Raw genomic sequence first — 24,383 nt, forward strand, 5'->3', positions numbered from 1 at the left:
ACACACACACACAAACACACACACCCCCACACACACACAGGAGCGCACGTCTTCCTTGGGGACACAGGAACATGTGTGTGGGGTGCGTGCGTCCCACACCAGCCCAGGGAGTGGAGGTGAGTCATTATCCTGCTAGGGAGTCAGTCTCCTAAAGTGCCTTCCTGAGGTGGGGTGGGGGACGGGCTGGGGAGGTGACTCTGGGTGACCTGAATCCTGTTCCACACACAGGAGCCCTGATACATTATCAGGGACTGAAGTACAAAGAACAAAGGGCCCTGGGGACATCTGTGACCCCTGCGTTCCCTCTGGGTTCTGGGTGGGGCGTAGCACTCCGGGTCATTCTCAGGGTGTCTGCTCTGCAGGAGCCCGGGGCCACCCCCACGGGTGTCCCTCCACACATTCCTCAGGCCATGCCAAACCTGAGTGTCTGAAAGCCTGATATTTATCACTGTATGGAGTTTTGTTTTATCATGAGGCCATAGAAAGTTTTTTTTTTTTTGATATCTCTTTGAAACAGATGTCAGCAAAAGCTCCCTGCACAGATCAAGGGCAGGTTAAGGGCTTTGAGATGGGTCTGAATGTCCCTTTAACATCGTTCAATCTAATACCCAAATATACCTCGAGTCATTACCCTGTTTTTATAAGAAGCTCTGAACCAGATGTTCGGGAACTAATTAAGCATACAAATCAAACCCCGGGATCAGGTGGCACTCTGTTTAAATATCTTAACCTTTTATGATTATCTTAATTTAGAGAAAATTCAAAACACATTCAGAAGTCTTAGAAAATGAACTAAGTAGGAATTTACTGGCCGGGGCTTTTCTTGATGTCAGGATCCTTTCTTTACGAGCCCAGCCCGGGTTCCTGGGGAAGTCCTGGGCGCTCATTCCCAGCTCCCTGGGATCCGGAGGCTTTGAGAAGGGGCCACACCTGACCTCACCTCCGCAGCGAGGCGGAGGCTTCTCTCAGCGGCAGCCCCCCACCTCCTGTGGCAGCCCCCCACCTCCTGTGGCAGCCCCCCACCTCCTGCAGCCACCCACCTGTCTACCGGAGCCAGCGGGAGGAAGAAGAGTGGGATCTGCACTTGGGGGTTTTATCTTCTTTTTAAATAAAATAAAAGATGAAATTAGTAGGTGGGAAATATTCCTGCAGCCTGAGGTGTTTGGGGAGCTGTGGAAGGGAGCCCAGGCTGCGATGGGAACTGCCCAGGCCTGCTCCATGGTTGCATGTTGGCTGCAGGTGGCTAAGGGAGAAGACCCGAGCACAGGAGCTGCCCTCTTTCTTGATTCTGTTTCTTCTAGCAGTGGAAAGTGAGGCTTGAGGTTCCATCTTCTGCCCTCCTTAGGCAGAGGAGACGCTCAATCCAAAGGACACATGTGAAATATATATACTTACCAAATCCAACTGTCTCATGACAAATTCTTACAGTCTCTTAGCTGTACATTAGTCCACACATTTTTTTACTGAGCACCTACTATATGCCAGCTCTATTCTAGGAATAGTCTGTAGGAGGACATTAAACTCCCCTCTGAATCAGGTGCCCAGTTAGTCTAGCAGGACTGGACTGGGTCTCTTTTCATTCTTAGGACAATTTAACTTTTACAACAGGGCTTCCAGACAAACTACAGGATGCCCGATCAAATATAAATTTCAGATAAAAAATACATACTTCTTTACTTAAAGTATATCCCAAATATCACATGGGACATAATCATATTAAATAATGATTCATTATTTATCTAAAGTTCAAATTTAACTGGATGTCCTGTTTTCATTTGTCAGATCTTACAATCTAACTTTAGAAAAAGATTAGAGTCGATGGGGATGGTGTCTCAATCTTGGATGCTAAATACTAACTTTGCCTGGGTGACCTCCTTTAGATCTCACCGCCACTCCCCAAAGTAGGTTCTATTGCCATCCCCATTTTGCCCATGGGTGATCTCAAGCTCAGAGAGGTTAAGTGATCTGCTCAAGGTTGCCCAGCTGGACTTTTTAGCCCAGCTCTGCTGGACTTCAAAGCCTGGGCTGGTTTCATGGCACCCCCTGTGCAAAACTGATGGTTATCTTTCCAGAGTTCTCAGGTTCCCAGTTTGCCCTGGCTTCTCTCAACTTCTCCTCTTTTTCCACAAATGTTCAAGGAGAGATTCACTCTGTCAGATCAATGTCACTGCCATAATGAAAACCTCCCAAGCCCACGCAGGACGAGATCTGTCGGACCCTAATGAGAATGGTTCCGATTAGGCAAAAAGCAACCTCATGGTTATTCTAATGTTACAAGTAAATATAAAACATTTAGAAATACTTGGCTTGGGAGTGTTTTTTTTTTTTTTCCAAGTACAGATGTCTGACTCGCTGCCAGTTTGTTATTAAAAATGCTACGGTGGTTTGGGTACAAAGATTGCAGTAAAAATAAAAGCTGATGTCCTCTCAGCATTCGCTTTGACTTTGCGGGGAAGTCGGAGACGGGGAGGCAGGAGCAGATGGTGAATAACAGTGGCCCTAAAAGTGGGGACCCCCATGTTCAGGGCTCAGTCACTGCCCTGCCAAAAGCCCAGCCGGAGTCTCCCATTGCCCCTCCAGTCCCGGGGGGCTCCTGCTGGCCCAGGTTCCTGGGCTTCCCGGTTCCCAGCTCACCTGCACCTGCCCTTGCCCAGCTCTGTGTGGGGAGCGTCTCTCAGCTCCCCTCTGCCTGGCTCCTCTTGCCTTCATCCTCGGCCTCTCTGACTAACTCCCCTGGCATGGTTCTCCTGCTTCTGCCTCCTGTCCCTCTGTCCCCTCACTCTGCCGGCTTCCTTTCTTCCCCTCACGTTCCTCTGGGATGATCTTGATCACTTTGGGTCTTTCTCACCCATCAGTAAACCCTGGGGAGGCCTTTTCCTTCTCTGTTTGGTTCATCCAACACCTAGAGCCAGGCTAGCCACATGCTAGTTGTTCAAAAAACATGTGCTGAACAAATGAGTCTATCAAAGCACCTGAAATCTTGCCCTGCCTCGTGCCCTCTGGGGCCACAGGCAGAAAGGAAAGTGGCAGCCTCTACAGATTTTAATCAACTCCTGGAAAACACTGGAACTTGAGAGAGTCCCAAACCTCTGTGAGTGATGGCGTAGAATCCTGCGGGAATTTCCAGGACAACATTGCGAACTGCAGCAAGGAAAACCCTTGGTTGCCACTGAGTTTGCCTACGTGTAGGAGGAGGAGTGCAAAACAAGATCCAGGAGTTCCGATGCACCGACATGATATTGTCACCCTGAACAGTGACTTTGATGTCACTGAGTAGTCTGGGAGTGTGGGCCCAGAGGTGCTTCTTAGCCCTGCATTCGGAGTCCTTCCCACTGGTGCCTCCCCCTCCCCTCCCGGATTCCTGCTCACCCTGTCTTTGTGCAGCCTGCCCGCCCTGGTCCTGAAGGGCTCGCCATGTGCCCCATCCTTCATGCTTCCCCTGCCGGCCTCTGTGTCTGGCCGTGTATCTTCCCCTGTCCTTGCATGTCGGACCTAGCCAGCCTCACAGCCAGGCTCGCACTCCATGTCCCCCCAGACCCCATCACAGCCACCCCAAACTGGCTGCCCCCTCTTCTCTGGGCATTTTTGCCTTTTCCTTCTCACCGTCTTCCTGATATCAAGCCTGACTTCAAGCTGCTTCCGGGCAGGAACTGTGCCTCACTTTTGTGTCTTCTGCTGCCCTCGGCACAGTTGATTTTTGTGAATGAATGATGAGGATGTTGCTTAGGACACGCCACCTTGGTCAATATGGGCAATAACAATTGCCCACATAGTGTGCGATCGCTGAGGCTGGACAGAGTCCATAACTTCACCTCCCCCTCCCCAAGATGGGAAGTGACGTGGCTCATGGACAGGGCAATCCAAGCCAGTGTCCCCACCCCCCCCACGTCTCCAGATAAAAGGCCCCATAAACAAAAAATCCAGAAAACAGCCTGAACCTTCCCTGTTCCACTCACATGTTTCCTGTTGGGTGGCCAGAAGCCTGAAACAGCTGAATTCCTGGGTGCTCTACAAACCTCTCCCATCCCCAACTTCTTCAAATGTTTTATTCCAAAACTTGGTCCAAGCAAAAAAAAAAAGTCCCTTCAGAAACTCAAGTGCTAACACTGAACACATGAGCTGGAGAGCCAGAGATCCAAGTGGAAACAAACGCCCAGTTCTTGCTAGGTGAGTATCGTCGAACGTGTGAGCAGGCAGATGGGTTTATCTCAAGTGGGTTCTTGCAGAGGATGCCTCTCACCAGGGATCCCAAGCACTTGCAAAAGACAGCAACTGCTTTTGGAGAATCACATGCTCAGGAAGCAAGGATCCCTCCTTTCAGCCTGATCTAGGAGATGTGGAGGGTTCTGCAGGCAATGTGGCTTAAAATGAAGCCCAGTGCAAGCTTTTGATCTATACAGGATAGTATGTGCTCATGCATCACTGAGCCGGCGGGCTAAATTTAAACAGTCCCCTCATGGACAGAATCTGGATTCATTACTTTGTTTTGGGACACATGGGTCATTTGAGTTTCTACATATAGGACACAGAGGTGGGAGCAACAGGAACAGTTTTTGTCAGGCTAACACCGTGTGTCTTAGCTGCAATAGGATCATCGCATCGTCCTATGTCAAAAGTGATTGCTGTTGGAGAGAGCCAGCGGGCTGGTAGAAAGGTTTCCCCGAGCTCACAAAGGACTGCAACAGGAGGAAACACTCCATCACCAGGAAGTGACACTAATATATTCTATTAGATTTGCTTATCATGTTAAAGAATGTATTAAAAGAAAATGTTTGGAAAAGGGATGCCCTAACGTGGGATGATGGATGGAGAATTCCTAATTTGGAAAAAATGTGCTAAGAGGACATGATGGATGTGAGTGACCTACTTTATTTTATAAGAAAGACTGAGTTGCCTGGGGCCCATTGGTACACATATTTGGAAAAAGTTGTGTTTTTTTCCACATTAAGTTTTTATTAACATTTTCAAAAGAGCGAAAACACCATAGAAGAATATAAGTTTTGACTTGTCAACGCAGATGTGTTTGTAATCATTTGCTGTTTGGGAAAACGTGTCCCCTTGCTCGAAGTACTTCTAAATGAGGAGTGTCTTGCCAGGGGAACACCTGATGGGGGGAACAACATGACATCCTTTCTGTTGATTAAAAGTGACAGGGAAAGGGTGTTTTTATTGAAAGCCCAAATGGATCCTCTGCCACATGTAAGTAGTGACCTCTTACAGTGGTGAACACCTCCTGGAGGCCCTGCCCTTCTGCTGCAAGGGACAAAGGATCAAGGCTGAGTTAACCATTCTCATTCCACCCTAGATGATGGAGCACAACGCTGAGAATCCCCAACATGGAAGGAAACTCCTTTGTCTGGAGTCAGGAACTCTGGGGTTTGTCTAGGCAGCAGAAGGGACTGCCAGGGTTCTCCAGGGGACTGGTGGCAGACAATACTCCGTCACCACTGTAATGATGTTGTCAGAACCTAAGAAATACCTGTGGTGTCACATTTACTGCAGCAAGTGGAATGGAAGGGGAGAAGAGTGCCAATTTGTCACAAATTGGATTGCTACGTATCTGGTTCTAGAAATTCTTTAGGAGATACAATTAAAAATAGTTACCAAGATTTAGCCAATAAATTGTTTACTATAGAACTATTTATAATAATAATAAATAATAATAAGAGATAGACTCAATCTAAATGTCTGAAGCTGGGGGACTGCTTAAATAAATTCAAACATTTAATGCAGCCATTAAAATGATAATGTAGAAGAAGAATGTGGAAAAACCTTTAAAGCATCGTATTAAGTAGGAAAAGTGGGTTATAAATATTATGCACGTTATAATGCTCTTTGAAAAACTTATGTAGGTTTACTGCAGCAGTTAGATGTAAAATGTTGTATATATTATGATTGACTTTTATATTATATATGTGTATACATATAGATTTTGATGAAGGACACTTCACAGTTAGAAGTGACTGTGAAGAGTAGGTTTTATAAGCACTCTTTCATTTCTTTCCTTCTGAATGTTTGCATTTTCTACATAAGACATGCTTTACTTGGGTAATAAGTAAATCAGTTTCAATGGAAAATCTAAGAGATGCAACTGGTTACTTAGTAGAAATAATCAAGAGAGCTTGCAAGGATTCCCAGACACAAACTAAATGGTTTTCTCATACAATAATAAGAACTTAGAAATACAAAACGGAAAATTACTCCATTCCCAATAGCAAAACCAAAGCCTAAATCATTCACAAAACCGAAAATACAATGACTCATTCATGCAAGACACATCTAAGACCTATTTAGAACCGAATAATGAAACATATCAAAGAAACTCTAAACAAATTACTGTTTCTGGTTAGGAAACCAAATATTGTGAAGGTTTCAATTCTCTTCCAAATTTGTTTATAAATTTTAGACAATTTTAGGGAAGTTTCTGATTAAGATAGCTGGCAAGTAGATTTTAGACATTATCTCAGAGCAGATACATAAAAACAATTTTTTTCTGAAAGAAAAAAAATGAGAGAGAGGAAGTTTACCCTCTTGGGTTTTAAAAGATACTACAAAGTGAAAGTAATTAAGCAGTAGATAATCTAGGGATACCAAACAAATAATGAGTAAAATAGAATGCAGAATAGAATAAACTAGATTAATGGAATAAAACATGGGCACCTACCATTTGATTAAGATTTAATTTCTTGTCAATTGAGAAAGGCTCAATTGTTCCATAAATTATTTTGAAATAATTAGTTACTCATTTGGAGGAAAATAGACTTTTTGTTTGTTTTTACTTCATGCCACATTCATAGGGAAAAAATGCCAAATGTATCAGATACATTGTTAAAAATTATAACAGTTATAAAGGAGGCTAAAGAATAATCATTTCATATTGGAGGATGAGAAAGACCTTTCTTGAAAAAAGACAAATCTCAGAATGCATAAGGGAAAAATTAACAATTCTACCTGCAAAAATATTTAAATATTTAAAAAAGGAAATACATACTATAATTAAAGAGTAAATTAGGAAGGAAATGCAAGCAATAGATGAGGGTCTTTACTAAATAAAGTGCTGTTCTAAGACAAGAAAAAGACCATCATATGCACAAGGTCCTGGGTTTGATCCCCCATACCACAAACAAACAAAGAAACAAACAAACAAAAAAACAGTAAAAGATCATCGTTTCAACAGATGTATTGGAAAGACACAAGCAAGCTTTTTACAGAAGAAGAAATACAAATAATCACTAAGTACACTAATAATCAAATAAATATTGAACAGAAAAAAAATGTTATTTTCACTTACCACTGTTAGTTTTAAAAAGGAACAATAGTCAATATACTTAGGGCTTGGAGAAAGACTTTTGATGCAGTAATTTCATCCCAGGGAATTGACCCTGTGAGGACTCACCAGATGGTCTGGCAGAGCTCTGGTGGTACAAGGCGGTTGAATGAATGAGCCAGAACTGTACCCTGGTGGAGGCAAAGTCTGAGAGATATTGACAAGTACAGCCAGAGAGCAATGCATCTTTGCTGCCCCAATCTCTCTCTCCATGTGTGTGTGTCTCTCTCTTTGTCTCTTCTCTTTCTCTATCTCTCTTGTTTTTTTTTTTTTCTTAGCACCAGGGATTGAACCCAGGGGTGCTTAACCAGCCCCCTTTTTAAATGTTTTATTTTGAGACAGGGTCTCGCTAAGTTGCTTAGGGCCTTTCTAGGTTGCTGAGGCTGGCTTTGAACTTGTGATCCTCCTGCTTCCTCCTCCTGAGCCCCTGGGATTATAGGCCTGCGCCACCCCGCCTGGCCCAATATCTCTTTAAGAAGCCGATGGACTATTTGTGTGTTTGGATAATTCTGTAGTAGATTTTTGTCTTTCTTTTTTGTCATAGATTTTTAAAGTCGTTCTGCTTTTATAATAAAACCTGACAAAATCTGCCCGTTGAGGTGGGGTGACTTGCCCAAGGTTGACAGCTTGTCAGGACCAGAAGGAGCTGAGTCTCCTGATGCCCAGGTTGCTGGTGCTCCTGCAGAGTCCCCTCTTCTTACTGAGCATAGCCTCTGAGCCAAAGGGGGCCACAAATGCCCCCAAATTTGCCACTGGCAGCCACCTGTCAGCTTGCAGAACACCCCAGATCCCAGGCACAGGCAGCTGGGAGGAGCACATGCCAAGGCAGTTTAGTGAGCCCCGGGGAAGGGGGTGTTGCAGTCTCAGTGGTGACTGGGCTTCTCAGCCCCTGCTGTGGTGCCAGCTGCCCATGTGCCTCGTGCTGGTGTCAGTGGGCTCTGGAGGGACCCCTGCAACCCATGAGAAGGGACCGGGCCAGGAATTCACCCCCAACCTCAGGCTGCTCCTGCATTCACCACACTGGGAAACCTCACACCGATGACTGGAAGGGTCTGGTGGGGGGGAGCTAGGCATGAAGGAGATGTAGGAAGGGGAGGCAGCAGGCAGACACAACTCTTCCGGGACATAATATCAGCTTATGTTTAAAGTGCCTTGTCATTCACTTACCCACCCACTTCCTCAGCTGACCTGGAGGATCATTTATCTCAGGGAAGAACAAGAGTAACTGTTACTATTCCATTTAGAGAAGGAGAAACTGAGGCACACGAGGAGATTGAGCCATCTGCCTGGTGGCAGAGCTGGGACCTGTGGACAAAGAATAAGAGGCGGGGGTCAGCCGGGGCAGCTCTTCTGCTCCTGCCACATGGCCTTCTATCTTCTCTTCTGGGTCAACAACACCCACCCTCAGCCTGTGGGTGCTCCTGCCCACCAAAGCCCTGGTTGCTAAGCCTGACCTATGGTTGATTCACTCCTGCACTCCCACAATCTGGCCAAGTGCTTGGTATACAGCAGGTGCTCAACAAGGTTGCTGAGTCAGTGGAGTGACCAGAGGAATTCTGAGTCCATCTCGGTCATCTGAGAGCTCACCCTGACGTTAGGCCATCCTTGCCCCCACCTGAGAGTCTTCTCCCGTACTGTGATGTGGGTGTGAAGTCGTCACTAGGTCCTGAAGCCACCTGGCGAGATGAGGGGCTCTATCAATTTTATTTTCAGAAGTGAGAGGCTAGAGGACCAGCAGCCAGTGTTGCCGGGGAGATCCAGAGGGAGAGAAGGCGGGGAAGTGGAGGAAGGGCCCACAGTCTGCTCCGAGTCTTTCTATTGGTGTCACCAGCTTTGACACCTCTAGTTATTTGTTTTGGCCATGAGCAGCCTCTTAAGGACAGGGACCTTGCCTCTTGCTCCTGTCCCCAGGGGCACATGAATGAAAGAATGACAGTGAGCTCCTGCCATGGCTTGCCATAACAGAAATCAGAAGCCCAGGACTGGAGCCACAGTGTAGGCCACACCGCCAACTCCCTTGCTTGGAGACCTGGACATGGACGACTCCATCAAGGGTACAGAGGGAACCAGGACAGATCCGGGTAGGAGGCGTGAGCTGGTTTTCCGAGATCAGATCAGTCAAAGCAAGGCCAGCTGCCTTGGCTTGTTTTGGGAATCAGAGGGACTCTGTTGGGAGCCACCTACATGCACTAGAACCCCCACACTGATTATCCCAGAATCTCCATCACCAAGGGGAGAGACCTGATGCTCTCCTAATGACATCACACCTATAGCAAGGATCCTTGGGGCTACTTAACGGTGAAATAATTATATGTGCCCAGAACTGGGAGAGCAAGCGTTTCTGTAGAGCAGCCCATGATGCTCTTAAACAAGGTTTCACTATAAACTGCAGGTGGGGTGGGGAGAGGCAAGATTTCCAAGCCAGGACTCCACGTTTTAATTCCACCTTTTATGTTTTGGCACCTTCCCAGCTGTGTGTCTATATTGCTGTAGAGACATATTAAAACAACATTAAAGGAGATTAAAAGAGTAACAATTGTCATCCATAATCATATTACTATAACTAAATTGTACGCACATGCATGTGTCTCCTTGTTTAATGACGCCTGTGATACATGAATGCATTATCATCAGTAGCAATTAAACAATCAAGAAGGACACACTGCAGTCAGTAAAAGTGTCCAGTCCACGCCAGACACACCCATTCCCTTCTCTCTGGAAGCAACACAGTTGTCAGCTTAGTGGCTGACAATTACAGTGTATCTTTCCAGAACTTTTCTGAGTTCACATCTAAATATACACAGGTAGCTACCCAGTGTGCAAACACACAGTGTTTATTTCAAACATTAACAGGATCATAGTATGTGTTGTTTTAGAACTTGCTACTTCTCCCCTTCCTAGGTCTTAGAGATCTTTCCAGGATACTACAGAGATCTACTTCCACATTTGTAAATAGCTACATAGTTTTCTATAGTATGGAAACATCCTAATTTTTTTAAAAAAGTAGTCACCATTAAGGATATTTAGGTTGTTTCTGATTTTTCAATATTCCAAAAAAGGACTACATGTAGCCTCATCTTGCTTTAGGCTCCTGCCTCCCTCCCAAGGCTGATCAATCTTTTTATTCTCGTCAGCAGAGAGTCCTGTGGGGGAACATCAGCTCCACGAGGGCAGAGGTTTTGCTTTATCCCCAGTGCCCATAACCATGCCTCGCTCAGCACATGTTCACAAGAAATGTTTGTCGAATGAATAATTGACTGGCAAGACAAAGACAAAGCTGCAAATCATTTTAGCAATTACTGCTTGTCTAATTCTACATTTTGCAAAGTGTTTCAACTCCCTCCCTAGAACCATTCAATGCTCAGAACTGCTTGAGATCCTGCACTGTCATCGCCCCTGACCTCCTGATGAATCCTGGCCTGAAGTCAGGGTTTAGGAGTTGGAAGACAAAGGTCCAAAGCCTTGTGCTGTCATTTCTCTGTGTGTCTTTGGAGAATGCACTTAACTTCCATGAGCCCCAATTTTTTAACTTATAAAACAAAGACACACATACCTCTCCTTGAAGGGTTTTATGACAGTTACTGTGATTGGCCATGCAAAGTTCCCATACACAGCAAGCACTCCATAAGTGATGGTTCCCTTTTGTCCCTTTCTTGGTCTATTCTTTCTGCCTGTCCAGGGTCAGCCACCCATTCCCTACTTGTCATGTACCTACCAATGACAAAATGCCCTACTGTTTTCTCTAAAGGACTCCTGGCAAACTTACAGGAGTTTCCTGGGGTGAGGTGCAGGAAATATTTGCCTGTCTTATTTAAATATGACATCAGCACCATTTTCCTGAGTATTTTATATTTGAACACTTATCACATTAAATTATATGGGGCTGACTAGTTCCCCAACTAATTCTTGAGGGAGAGAATCATGATTGACTAACTTTGTTAAATGTGGGTCAACTGCAAGTTTCCTTATAAATAGTAAATGCTCAGTATGGGTAGGATAAAGAAATGATCCCCAAATAGCATGAAAGTCTGGTCCTGTGCTTCTAGACTTCTGAGGGACAGGCTGACATGCTCTGCTCTCAAGAGCCTTCCGGAACCAGGCTGCCTGTCCAGGGGCTGGTAGAAGGAACAGACCTCCTCTCTGCCCAGTGCTGGGTTGATGCTTCAGCCTGCCTGCTCCTCAGTCAAACCTACCCCCGGCCATGCTTCTGCTGGGCTGCTAGTCCGTCTTTCCTTTTCCCTTTGGAATTGCAAGACTTGCCCATTTCTACACCCTTTAAATAATTTGAAAGTCAAAAATAATCAATACACTCCAGTAGAGACTGGGGAGTTAAACTGTGATGCCCTCACAGCAGTGAAAGGAAGACATTTCCCGCGATACCTGAGACTGTGTGCACTTAAGTGCCTACAGGGGGGTCTTCTTCTACTGGACTCTGAGCTCCTTGAGGGCTGGTATCATAGGATTTGTCATTATTGAACCCCCAAAGCCAACAGAATGCTTGGCACCGACAGGGGTGTGTTTTGGGGATAAGGATATTGCTGTCTAGTCAGTTTTCTTTTTATTTTCATGCCACACAATCACTATAACTCAATATACTTGTATTCTTACCAAATTTAAAATTCTTGTGTTTTTTATGAGTAGGTCTTTTACAGCCTTTTGGGTGGAATCTTAACCAACTTTTATAGCATGGTTTTTACGACAACATACTCAATGCCAGATAATGACTAGAAAGAAACTTTTGGAATTTGTGTGAAAGTTAAGGTTTTCTATTGTCCTGCCCTGCCTTAGTTTGGATTCCTTCCCCCACCCCCCAACCATCTCTGTTCCATTCAGTACTGGGGAATGAATCAAGGAGTGCTCTACCACTGAGCTACATCCCCAGCCCTTTTCATTTAAAAAAAAAAAAAAAAGTTGTTGATAGACTTTTTTTTTTAAATTTATATGTGGTGCTGAGAATCGAACCCAGTACTTCACACATGCCAGGCAAGTGTGCTAACGCTGAGCCCCAGCCCCCGCCCTCAGCTCTTTTCATTTTTGAGGTGAAGTCTCACTAAGTTGTCCAGGCTGGCCTCAAAGTTGCCATCCTCCTGACTCTGCCTCCCAGGAACTGAGATTAGGTCTGAGCCACAGTTCACAGCTCAGCACAGAGCTTAGCGGTTCTCCAAAGGACCCTCACCCCTGCCGGAAATACAGGACGTCCCACTGAACATATCAGAGGAAAAACCAAATCTGGAAGATTGTGGGTCCCAACAGCATCTTAAAATGGCATCACTCTTTGAAGGATGCAGCCCCCTTAGATTTAACTGGACTGGAGTGAAGGGGCCCTGCTGCTCTCCCTCTCCACAGGGCTTGGTGTGGGCAGTCTGTCTTAGCTCAGCCTGTTATGCTTTGAGCTCAGTCTTTTTCTTCTCCACCTCTCCGGTTGGCCTTTTACTACAGTATCTAAAATTCCTTCTTTTATTTTTCTCTATTAAGGTATGATCATTTACTGTAAAATGCTTTAAAAGTCTTGAATCCAATGAGTTTTTATAGTTGCAAACACCCTTCTAACCATTACCCAAATCAGGATAGAGAACATTTCTGCAAGGCTGAAAGGCTCCTTCTGGCCCTCTCCAGTCACCCCTCTCCAGGATGCGGTCATATCTATAGATGAGATTTGCCTGCTCTGAACTCATAAAAACAGAACCACAAAGCCTGTTCCTTGCCTTTCATTTTTTTCCCTGGAACAACAATAACAAAAATCATTAATAATAACAATAATGAAAACGTATAGACATAATCTAATTTCTTTTCTTTTCCAAGATGTTCAAAGTTAACATTCTAAAATGTTTGGCAGTGGTGGCTTCTGGGTAGAAGGAATTTGGGTTATTGTTACGGACTTCTTTATAGAGTCTGGTATAATATAAACAAATGCACATGATTTTGTAATAACAAAGGGAAAAAGGTTTGTGGAGGGACGTGGCTCTTGTGGAGAAGTGAAGAAGTGAGGTTCGGAAGGGGCCTGAAGGGGGAGCCTTGGCCTTCTTGAAGCCTGAGAACACTCATCCTTGGTAAGCTCTTGCTGGTGGTGGTGACCGAGGCGGGACTTGGCATATTATGTCAAACTCACTGACCTCTCAAGCCATTTCCTATCTGGATTCTTGTTTGTCTCTTTGGACATGGAACCATTTGACTAAAGGATTCCTCCTCCCTCAAATTCTTCCCTTGGACCTTTTTGGAGAGAAAGCACCATCTAAGGATAAAATCCTAAGTTATTATTAGTTATATCATAAATGTCTAAGTGAAAAATATTATGAAATCATGAAACACTTACAGACACACACAGACACACACACACACACACTTTAAACCTTTGATCCCACATTTGAGTTTTAGTGGTCTCTGTAAGACAATAACTATGAAGTGAAAGTCACAACTGTAGGTCACAGCTGTACACCACGATCTCTGAACCCCACCTGACTACAGATAGCGCCAGCCCCTCTTCTGTTTCCTCAATGGCTTGTGATACAGACGAAGAAGGAAGGAGGAGGACAGCGGCATAAAGCAGAGGAAGTCTAGAACCCTGAAGCGATGGTCACAGGAACCCTCAGAACATGAAAAAGAAAAGACAATACGACAATTTCACAACAGAATGCAAGGCCTCCCTCCGTTGGCTAAATGGTCCCACATGTGGTAATCTACAAAGTGGGGAGGCTTGAAGTGGGCCCCCTGGGCGGTGCCAGGGCTCGGCACAAACTGGCTGAGTGGTGGGCAAGCTGTGCAATCCACTGACCCCATTTCTGTCTCTGTACCATGGGGTAATGATGGTGGGGTCCACCTCCCAGAGCTGGTGGGGGAGGTGGCTGGAGGGAAGCGTGGGTCATTTTCCACCTACTAACCGTCCACTGTCTCTTGTGGACGGGGGATAAGTGCTCTGAAGAGGAAGTGAGATCCAGGCTCTGTATCCTAGGATCATTTTCTTTTGTGGGCACTACAGAGCTCCTCACCCTGTGGGCTGTTGCTTCCTCAGTGGGGAAAAGGTGGTATTTGATTAGGAAATTAGAGGAGGAGGGAAGATAGGAAAAGCTGTTGGGGTCCTGCAGCCCTGGGTGGAATCCTGACTCTCTCAGTGTGTTTGACCTTGGGTGAATTCCTTAACATCTCAAAGCCTCAGTTTTCTCACGTGGAAAATGGGGACAGTCTTAAATGGATTCAATGGACTGCATCTGTGGATTGGGCTGGGAGGACTGAGTGAGATAATCCTTGTAATAGGTGCTTAGCACAGCACCTGGGACAGGAGCCATCAGTGATAGAAATGGATTTCCTCTCATGCGAGATGCCCTGGCAGCAGGCAAGAAATGAAATAGGCTCTGTCTTCTTTCTGGCACACCTGAGCAGCTCTTTTTCATGGGAGCTCAGAGAAAGGGGCAGAAATATGGAGCTCTGCTGCTCACACCACCAGAATACAGCTTTCCATCGAACTGCGAGTGGACCAGATGGATCACCTGGATGAGAAAATGCCACAGAGGGGCCAGGTGTGGCCAAGCCCATTGCGGGCAGAGACACATGGTTGGCCTTGCCATCGGCATCCACTCCTCAGCCAGAAGGCTTGGTCTGCTGCGAATGTTCAGACACCTCCCCAGGCAGCCAGGCCCGGAGGCCCCACCACAATGAAGGGGGACCAGGTGTTTTTTTGTTTTGTTTTAGCAACAACAGGATCTTTTTCTCTCTCCTCTTACTGCTCCATCCCCCCCCCCCCTCAGCTCATCTCTGCAGATGCCTGAGAGCTTGTCAGGGACAGAGCAGGGACACACAGACTGCATTCCTCCATCTCTACAAAACCTTCCCCCAAGCCTGGGAACTGATTGGGCCAGGGCTTTGCTGAACAGAATGCCAATAGGTTTTGCTGGAACTGGGGTGCCAACCTGGACAGGTTTTGGTTTCAGTCTAATGTTCTATACCCATGGGTGGGGCAGGAGGGAGGCACTATTTTTAAGAAATAGTGTCTCTTCCCCCTCCTGATCCTCTTTGGGGACACCCTTTCCCAACCCCTTCCACCCCGATTTCCCTTCTCAACTCCTATGCCTCTGAACAAGTAGTCTCCTGTTTTAGGGTAAAGTTAGTGGATTCTCATTTCTTCTTCTTCTTTTTTTAGTTTTCTAGTTGTAGATGGTCATAATACCTTTATTTTGTTTATTTATTTAAGCGTTTATTTATTTATTATTTTTTTAGGTGTAGATGGACACAACACAATGCCTTTATTTTTAGTGGTGCTGAGGATTAAACACTTGAGAGGCAAGTGCTGTACTGCTGAGCCACAACTTCAGCCCAGTGGGATTCTCATTTCTGATGCTTTAGTTGGCTCTACCTGACTGCCCCCTCCCCGCCCTCTGCCTCCCCACCCTTCTTAAACTGAGTCCCTCTCTTGGTTCTGGTCTTTTAAAGAGGGGATACCTTGTGCACATCTGAAATCCTGACTTTATTTCCCTGGAGCCTGCCTAGCTCCGGCCCTTGTAGGGGAACTCCCAACTGCCTACCCATCTTAGCCCTTAAATTGATATTAAAAGTGGGCTGGAGCTAGAACCATCTGACTTGTAAGTGGCTGGGGTGGGGGAGGGCAGCGAGCTGCGCCAAGGAAGCAGCAATTCCCTCAGGCGGCTTGTCGTCTGGAGCCCAGGACCCGAGGTGAGAGGCTTCTGCTACTTTCCCAGACGCCTCAGTGAGTGTATGCTGAGCTCCCAAAGTTCATTTTTAATTTATGACATCAGTTTAGGGACCGTTTGAACCTCTAAACCTCCTTTTACAAAACCAAAACCGCTGCCACAGCGGAATATTGTCTCTTTGGTCCCTAGAAAAGGGTCAATTGGGAAACCACTTTGCAGAGGGGACCTGCTGTCCTTCACCATAGAGTTTCTCCTACCTTACCTTTTCTTGGAGATGAAATTGGACCCCAAGGTATTTGTTATAGGATGTAGCTGGTCTCAAAGTGGTTTCAATTAGGACTTTATAAAGTTACATCAAAACGACCAAATATGTACTTGCAAGGGATATTAGAGGCTCCCCCGAAGATATTCATAAATCCCCACAAACATCCATATACACACAGTATAGTACAAATGCATATCTAGAATGGTGTACAACACATAAATGTCCAATAAAACAGGTTAGATAAATAACATAACAATAAAGGAGCTAGATGTTATATTAAAACGGTAGTTTGAGACCATAAGATCCATTTTATATGTTAAATGGCATATAATAAAACCAGATTCTATACATTATAGAACATTTATGTGAAACAAAATGCCCTTTTCTGAAATATCCAAGGTGCTGTGCAGGAGCTTCCTCCAGCCTGGAGCTGGCTCAGTACATGGTGCCGCAAAGGATGAAAAGCAGCCACCACCACCGTCTCTCCTGTCTCCCCGTGTTGATGCTGTGACTCCATTCCTTGCCCTATCCCAGCTCCCCATAAGCCCACCTGTCTTTCAGGTGGATGAAGATTCCAGAAGACTTTATTGGGTTAACTACCGAACAGATTATCTCTTACAGGGGTCAGATTCCAAACTGGGGGTAGTCACAGTGCTATAAATGACACTATGAGGGCAGGCTACTTTAAGTCCTGTGTGGCGGGCCTTTGGTCCCTGGCTCAGAAACCTAAGTGTTGTGTCTCAGACATACAAAACAAGGTAACAAGCCATTTTCCAAAATAGGCATTTAGGGACAATTTGGAAATAGAAACGAATTTTTAAATGCAAGACCTAGAACCCTCTGGGGGCCTTTTAAACTGCGGTTGGAAAGGCAGTAGGGGATGGTGGATGGGCTGCCGGGAGACAATTCAAAGCACAGCAAAATGCACACTTAGAAATTTGATATTAACTGTGCTGCCACGTGTAAAGCAGCTTAATAATAATTGCCGCATGTGTGTTTACTCTTTCAATGCAGGAGAAATAAGAGCGACAGTTGGACAGAAAAGTTACACTAAAGAGCGACACCATTTAAAAGGGGAAATATTTCAGTGTTGATGTTGACTTACTAGCAACCTAAAACGGTCGGTGGGAATTGATCTTTCTCGAATTCTCTAGAAGCGGAACCTCAGGATCATTTGGAAGATAGGAAGGGTGTTAAAGGAGGGCTGTTTTCGAAGGGAATGCGCAGCGCAATTCCTCAGAACCGCCCAGGATCCCAAGACTCTTGGCGACCCCTAGTTCTTCAGTGCGAGGCCTGGGCGCAGCCGCAGCCCGCGCGCCGAGGTTCGCGGCCCCGGGACGCGCCGCGCGCTAGCAGCTTTTATTTGCAATCTCTTTAACTCTGCATTTCTGCTTCTCTTCCCCTCCAGCGCCCTGCCGCGGAGTGTTAGACAAGCCCTGTCGTCTGTGGGCTCTCACCTCAGAGTCAATATTATCTCAGATGGGCACAATAGACTGGAATGAAAAGCTAATATTGAACCAATGCGGTCCCTGCCCGCGCAGCGCCAATGCCACCCTTTGTTGCATAGCCCCGGCGGGCAGCCGGCAGCCAGGCTAAGCAGAGGGTGGCAGGGGTCGGGCCTCCTCGGGTCCCCGCTGGGGGAAGGGGTTCACTTTGGGTCCCCTGCGCAGGCTGCTGCAGGCCCCCATAGGTCCCCTTGGGCCCCAGTTGTGGCCTCTTCCCGCCCCGGGAAGGGCGAGGAAGCGAGGCCCCGCTAGAAGCGGGACACCCTGCACTTCCCTTTATTCGGACGCCTAGGAGATGCAAATAGGGGCACCAGGAGTAGTGTATTCAATCACTGGCTCCAGGGGCCCTGGACAGTGAGTGTGGTGTGGTGGCCAGATTAGGGCTCCTTACCTCTCCTAGGAGGCTGGGCTGCAGGGTCACTTGTATTTAAAACCTCCAGGACTGCAGGGGGGGGGGGTCTTCGTGTGTGTGTGTGTGTGTGTGTGTGTGTGTGTGTGTGAGAGAGAGAGAGAGAGAGAGAGAGAGAGAGAGAGAGAGAGAGAGAGAGAGATCCCAGCCCCTGTCCATTCAGGGCTCTGGGCTCCACCAAGCAGGATGGACGAATAGGGGAGACCAGGGGGTTGCTCCTTACTCACATTTTTCTACCTGCAGCACTAACACCATGCTCTGGCTACATCAGGAGTTTCAGGGTCATTGAATTCCTCACACAAGTGACATGGGTACACTGGGCACATGGAGTCTCAGCAGTGGGCAGGCAGTACTGCCCTGCCTGCGCTTCAGCTCATAAGTGGTGGCCAGATTACCAATGGCCCTCCAGTGCTAAATCCTGGGCTTGAGTGAGCGGCAGGCGACCTGGGGAAAAAGAAGGCAGGAGGCAGGGCCTGGAAAGCAGCCTGGAGGTCTATGGTGGGTGACTGCCTGTGAGGCAAGAGTTACCGTGATGTAGGAGGTGTAGGGCCTCCTGGATGTGGGGTTCCAGGATGGTTTGGGCACAGACAACGAGGGCCATGGCTCTTCCCTGCCTTTTCTACTTAGCTTGAGTGCAGGTGCATGGAGACTGGGTGGGGAGGATAGGTGGAGCTGTCCTAGGGTTCCTCTTGGAGTGACCACTGCATCTATAACCAAGAGTTGGAGTATAGCCAGGGACTTTGTTCAAGGTCCCTGAGCTTCAGTTTTCTTACCCAGAAAATGGGTACTACTGCTCCTTTCCTAATTTATCACACCAGACTTCGAGGTTCAGGGAGATTATGGGTGGGAGCACACATATTTAAAGCTCAAATTCCATGTAGGTGAAAGGAACTGTTTTTTTTTTTTAAGTCTTCTGAGCATCCTCCCTAATGTTCAAGGAGATCGCTTCCCTCCTCTTTCCTCTTTTCCTCACAAGGCCATGACCCCCTTTCTGAACTCAGCCAAGCCCTTGGAGAAATTGAGGAGGTACTAAAAGAAGAGAGGATCAAGTCGCGAGAGGGGCTACTGGGTGTCTGCTTTGAAAGTTATAGGTTGGAAGGTGAATTGCTCCACTAAAGCAAGTCTAGGAGCCAAAGAAGGTGAGGACCGAAAGAAGACAGAACTCCAAGTTAGGAGGCTGGGCTGCAGTGGTGGAGAGCCCTCTTGAACTAAAGGATGAGAAAGCCTGCAGAGGGTGAAGGCGCTGGGTTCCCAACCCTGTACCGGGTGTAGGGACTCCAGCTGCACCCTGGCTCTGGAGGTACTCAAGTGACCTGATGGAGATGGAGCTTTGAGGGCGATTGCTGGGGTGGTTGGAGTGCCACATTTCCACACACACACACACACACACACACACACACAGCTCCTGGGAGACTGCAAGGGAGACTGCAAGGGAGAGTTGTCTTCTCTGACGGGGCACAAGGGTGTCGGTTTTCCCTTGTTTCTGCGTCCGGTCTGTCTTCCCTTGCTCGTCCTTGCTCCGTATTAGGCTTTCGTTTGCAGGCAGCTGAGGGAGAAAGAAACTGGGACCTCCCTTTGATTCGATTTCTTTGCTTTCAATATTGAATCAGGTCAGCGCAGGTCGACACATGGACGAGTTTTGACGCGATGAAGAAAGTAAAACCCGACGGCGCTGCGTGCGCCTGCTGGCGGGAGAGCGGAATTCTGAGCGCAAACGTTGGGTCTCACAGGTTCCCCAGCGCAGAGGCCAGGACTAGGGTCCAGACTGTCCTGCCAGGGCTCGGACCCCCAGGTCGGCGCTCCGAGCTTACAGTAAAGCCGAGGGCGGCACTTCATATCACGCGGGTTTCCAGCAAACCCTAAATAGATTCCCGGATTTCACCTCACCGGAGGAATCAGGAAGGAACCGGGAAGGATGGGGATCCACGCACTCTAGGAGGCAGGGGCGAGGCATCTGAACCCTATCTCAGAAGTCCATTTTTGTCCTTGGAATGTGTCGCTGGTGATCAGTCGCCACTGCCCCAATAGCCAAGCACCTTCGGTCTGGAGCGTCCTCCGCCAGCCGCAAGGGGGCGCGAATCTGGGAGAGCTGCACTCGGAAACCCCAGCTCTACCCCAGTCAGGGCTCCGGCAGAGGGTCCTGGCCCATTCTCTGAGCCACCGTGGTTGGACGGGGTGATCTGAGTTGTGGACGCCTTTGCGCGATAGCTGGCCATCTCCTTGGTTCAGGGGGTCTGAACCAAGGAGAAGAACCTGTCCTCTCCTCCCTGTCCCTTTCGGAAGGGAAGTCTAACTCGTAATGAAGCTGGAATTCCAGCGCGGATGAACTCTGGAGCAGAGCTGGAGCTGATAGATGGAGGAGGGACGCATTTCCAAGTGGTTATCTCTTCTTTAGCTAATGAGCCTCTTTAGTCTTTCTTCTCTGGCTTGGATTTCGGTCTCTGCGAGATGTTTGTAATGGGGGTAACCCTGTCGCCCCGCGCACCGGCTCCGGGACTGCGAGGGTATCGTTCCTGCGCGGGTCCCTCGCCACTAGGCGCCGCTGCGCGCACACCGATCGAGGACTTGGGCCGCCGCGCCCGCCTTTCGAGAGGCCTCTGGGGAGGACGCCAGAAAGGGATTTGCCGTAATAATTTTTTAAAAAAATGTTTTAAAGGTATTAATTTCACTTTTTGTTCCTCAACACTGCCCTATGCATTCAGAGAGATCAAGGTGACTGGGAATCACAGTAAGTTGGAGGACTTCTTAACCTGTCCCCAGGCCTCGCCATCACCGGACACCTTTTGCATGTCTTGGGCCAGGAAGGGGTTCACCCTTCGCTGTTATCGGCGCTTCCCTCGCGTCGCTGCCGTGGCACAGTAAGGACTTATGACTCTGGCCCACTGGGAGGATCCATACCGGGGCGACCCTGTCACAGAGGGAGAACTTCGGGTGGGCCTAACAGAACAAGGCCATGGCCTAACAATAACCAAAATTCGGTGAAAGCTATCATGTTCCAAGCCTACCTATTCCTCTCCACAACCGTCAAAATATTGATATTTCCTTTTTACAGATGGACAACCAGAACTCAAGAAGGTGGTCCAACAGGTAGTGACCCCAGATAGCCCCCAAGCACCTGAAGTGTATAGGCTGTGCACCCACTCCAGATAATGCTCAGACCTAGAAGGAAGCAGGTAAGGGAGAGAGACCGGGGTTTGCTCCTTTGCAGCATAGGGGCCTTACAGAAACTCAGAGCAAATGGTTATGAACCCCCACCTCCACCCCCACCCCCAGGAATCACTGTCCTTTGATGCCTCCAGAGAGCCAGGAATATAGGCTTCGCTCACCCTAACAACTCCTGAGAGTTGAGAGCCTTTGAGAGAGTATGGAGGAGCTTGGCAGAGTGTGAGACCAGCATTAGTGCATTCATACATCTTTATTGTTCACACTCTGTGAAGCCCAACAACAAGCCCTGGTGGTGGGTAGGTAATAACAGCAATATCCAGTTCAGGTGATTTTATTGAAGTTCATTTGTGCCGGACACTGAACACTTTGCTTATCAAACAAGTCCAAGGGACAAGGTACTATTATTTATTCCCATTGGAGAGAAAAGAAAACAGAGGCACAAAGAGGTTAGGTAACTTGCCCAAGGTCACACAGTTAAGCTGTGAATGCAAGCCTCTTTGGGCTTATTATTATACCTTAATAATAAGGTGTAATTACATATGGTAAAATTACACTGTACTGTACAATTCTGTGAGTTTTGAAAAATAGTGGTGTAAGTACCATCGCAATCATAAAGTAAAACAATTCTACCCGGCCCCCCCAAAAAAATTCCAGCTTCATTACTACCCTTTACTACCTTCCAGACAGTACTGGCTGTATTTTTACTTATGACAAAATGTTTGGAGAGGTTGTGGTGTTGCCCAAGGTCGTTCAGTAAGTGACAGATCCGGGTCAGATCCTTAGCATGTGTCTGCTAGGCCAGCTGCCTGAAGAGCGTAGATTCCGGAGTCTAGAGTTAGGCGACGGCTTGGGGCACACACGCAGAAGGGAGGAAGCCCCGATGCACGCATAGGTTTTGTGTGTTGTTTTGTTTATAAACCGGAAGCCCACTTCTTTAACAGCGGAGAAACAAAGCCCGGGGGCGCATTTTACCACGCCTAAAGCCATGAGTAAAGTGAAAGGCAGCCTTATGGACGAAGAGCTCAGGGTCCGAGCCCAGACCTGAGCTCCCAGCGCCCCGGCGCACCTCGGCCGGCCCATGCGATTAATGAGTTACTCTGCTAGTTAATTCCCCCGCACGTCGGGGCCGAGCTGCGAACCTTCCCGGGAGCCTCAGGTCCGGCGCATGAATTAGCATAGATTACCCAGCTTCCAGGGCTTCCGCACCGCCCCTGACTCACCGGAAACGCACTACTTCTTCCAGGGGGCCTGGAGCTCGGCTTAGGGTTAGCGGCGCTTGGGGAGGAGGCATGACTTGCTTCCTTCTAAAAGGCGGTCACTAGACATCGCTGCTCCCTCACTCTTGCCCACCTGCCCACCAGCCAGAACCCTTGGGGTTACCCTATCCCTAAAGGGCAGTTTGCAAGAGGCGGGTGGGCTTTGGAGGATGTCACAGGACAGAAGACAGAACAGTTTGGCCCCTGCTCCAGCCAAATGTCCCCCATTGGGCATGAGGCTAAGGGGCCTGGCCTTCAGTCTGTCACTCACTTAAGACATTCTCCCAGGGTCCTGGCCCAAAAGGTGAAAGGTTAAGAAAGTACCAAATAAACTTGAAGCACTTAGGGCTGAAATTTTTAAATGATGGAAACACCTTCCATAGCATACACTATTGGGATCTCACCCAATCTCTCAGACAGGACTGCATTCCCTTTGCCCTCAAGGTCAATGACTTTTACACTTCCAACCAAGATCACTAGTGCTAGCTGTGCAACAAATGACCATTCCATGCCCCATGGCCTGGGCAATACTTTAGTGACCCTGCTTTGGAGCTTCAGAGTCTCAGGCCTAGTGTGGAGGCCTGGTCTAGATTTCCTACAAGGATCACACAGAGAAGGTGCCCCCTCCTTCTCTCCCTCTCTTGCTTGCTGGCCACAGGATCCAGGATCCACAGTTTACCCAAATTGGATGTCTCCAGCTTCAGATACCCCAGGACTGATCCCTGGCTCCACTGGGGCTGCTGGCTAGGCACAGCTCAAAGATCTGTACCCTTCATCGTGGCTTTAGGCTCCCTGCCAGTGAGGGCTTGGTGGGGCTATTTCCATAGCTTCATGGAGGGAAGGACTTCTGAGGTGGTTTTGTTTTTGGTTTTTGGTTCAAGTCTGAGGAGTGTGTAGCATTTGAATATACCCCTATCCCAAGATCCAATGCCCAGAATCTTTAAACTTGGAAAAGGTGTGTGTGTGTTTGGGGGGGGGGGGTTGACAAAGCAAGGCAGTATGGAAAAGACAAAGGGTACAAACTGGGCCAGGACTGGGGACTGGAGCTGGTGATGCAGATTTTTGAAGCCTGAGATAGGAGGAAATTTTTCCCATCATGAAGGCAAAGATGAGGCCTACACCTGTCGCGCGTGTGTGTGTGTGTGTGTGTGTGTGTGTGTGGACATGCATGCACATGATCTCTGTGGACTCCCTACTAATCTGTTTAAAACCCCAACAACACCAGAAAAACACTTCTTTCCCAACGCCTCTTTTTCCTTGAAGATTTCTCTCTTGGAGGAGTTTCTGGACAATTCCCTCAGCAAGCACAACACTATAGGTGAAATAAAGTTCAGAAATTGACACAGCCAAGGGAAGTCAGATGCAATCGGGAGAGGTAAACAGGAAGGAAGGGAAGGAAGTAGCTGAGGAATCTGGGGGCATGTCCTAAGACCCAGATCCTTGGCTGAATCTGGTGGCATTGCAGCCTCCTTCTTGAGGACTTCACTTCTCCCCCATCCTGAAGGATTTCTAGGTTTCACGGAAACCAACCTAGTCTTCAAACAGGCATTTCTTTCTCCTTAAGATAAATGACGTGGGCCTGGGAGTAATAGATTTAAAGGATGCCAGGATTTTTTTTTTTATCATTAATTGTAAACGTGCAAAATACCTGCTGGTACTTCACTTTAGAAGAATGTAATTGGCAAAAGGGTGGGGGGAGGAAAAAAGAGGCGGCTGATGAATAGATAATAGATCTTTAACCACCAATAAACAGAGAGCAGCGCCAGCAGCCTGGGGGATGTGATCATAATTATGCCGCTACGCGAGCCAATAGG

General features: G+C 47.5%; 1 long non-coding RNA gene across 2 annotated transcripts in view; it reads right to left on the reverse strand.

Annotated features, from left to right (window-relative positions):
- LOC308634024 overlaps window positions 1–24,383 on the reverse strand; it is a 58,776-nt gene that overhangs the window by 32,966 nt on the left and 1,427 nt on the right. For both annotated transcript variants that reach the window (XR_014018951.1, XR_014018952.1), the window contains exon 2: window positions 8,495–8,632. This is a non-coding gene — a long non-coding RNA (uncharacterized lncRNA). The remainder of the gene's footprint in view (window positions 1–8,494; window positions 8,633–24,383) is intronic.

The sequence above is a fragment of the Spermophilus citellus genome (genome assembly GCF_964194105.1).
Source record: "Spermophilus citellus genome assembly, chromosome: 15".
Lineage (NCBI taxonomy): Eukaryota > Metazoa > Chordata > Mammalia > Rodentia > Sciuridae > Spermophilus > Spermophilus citellus.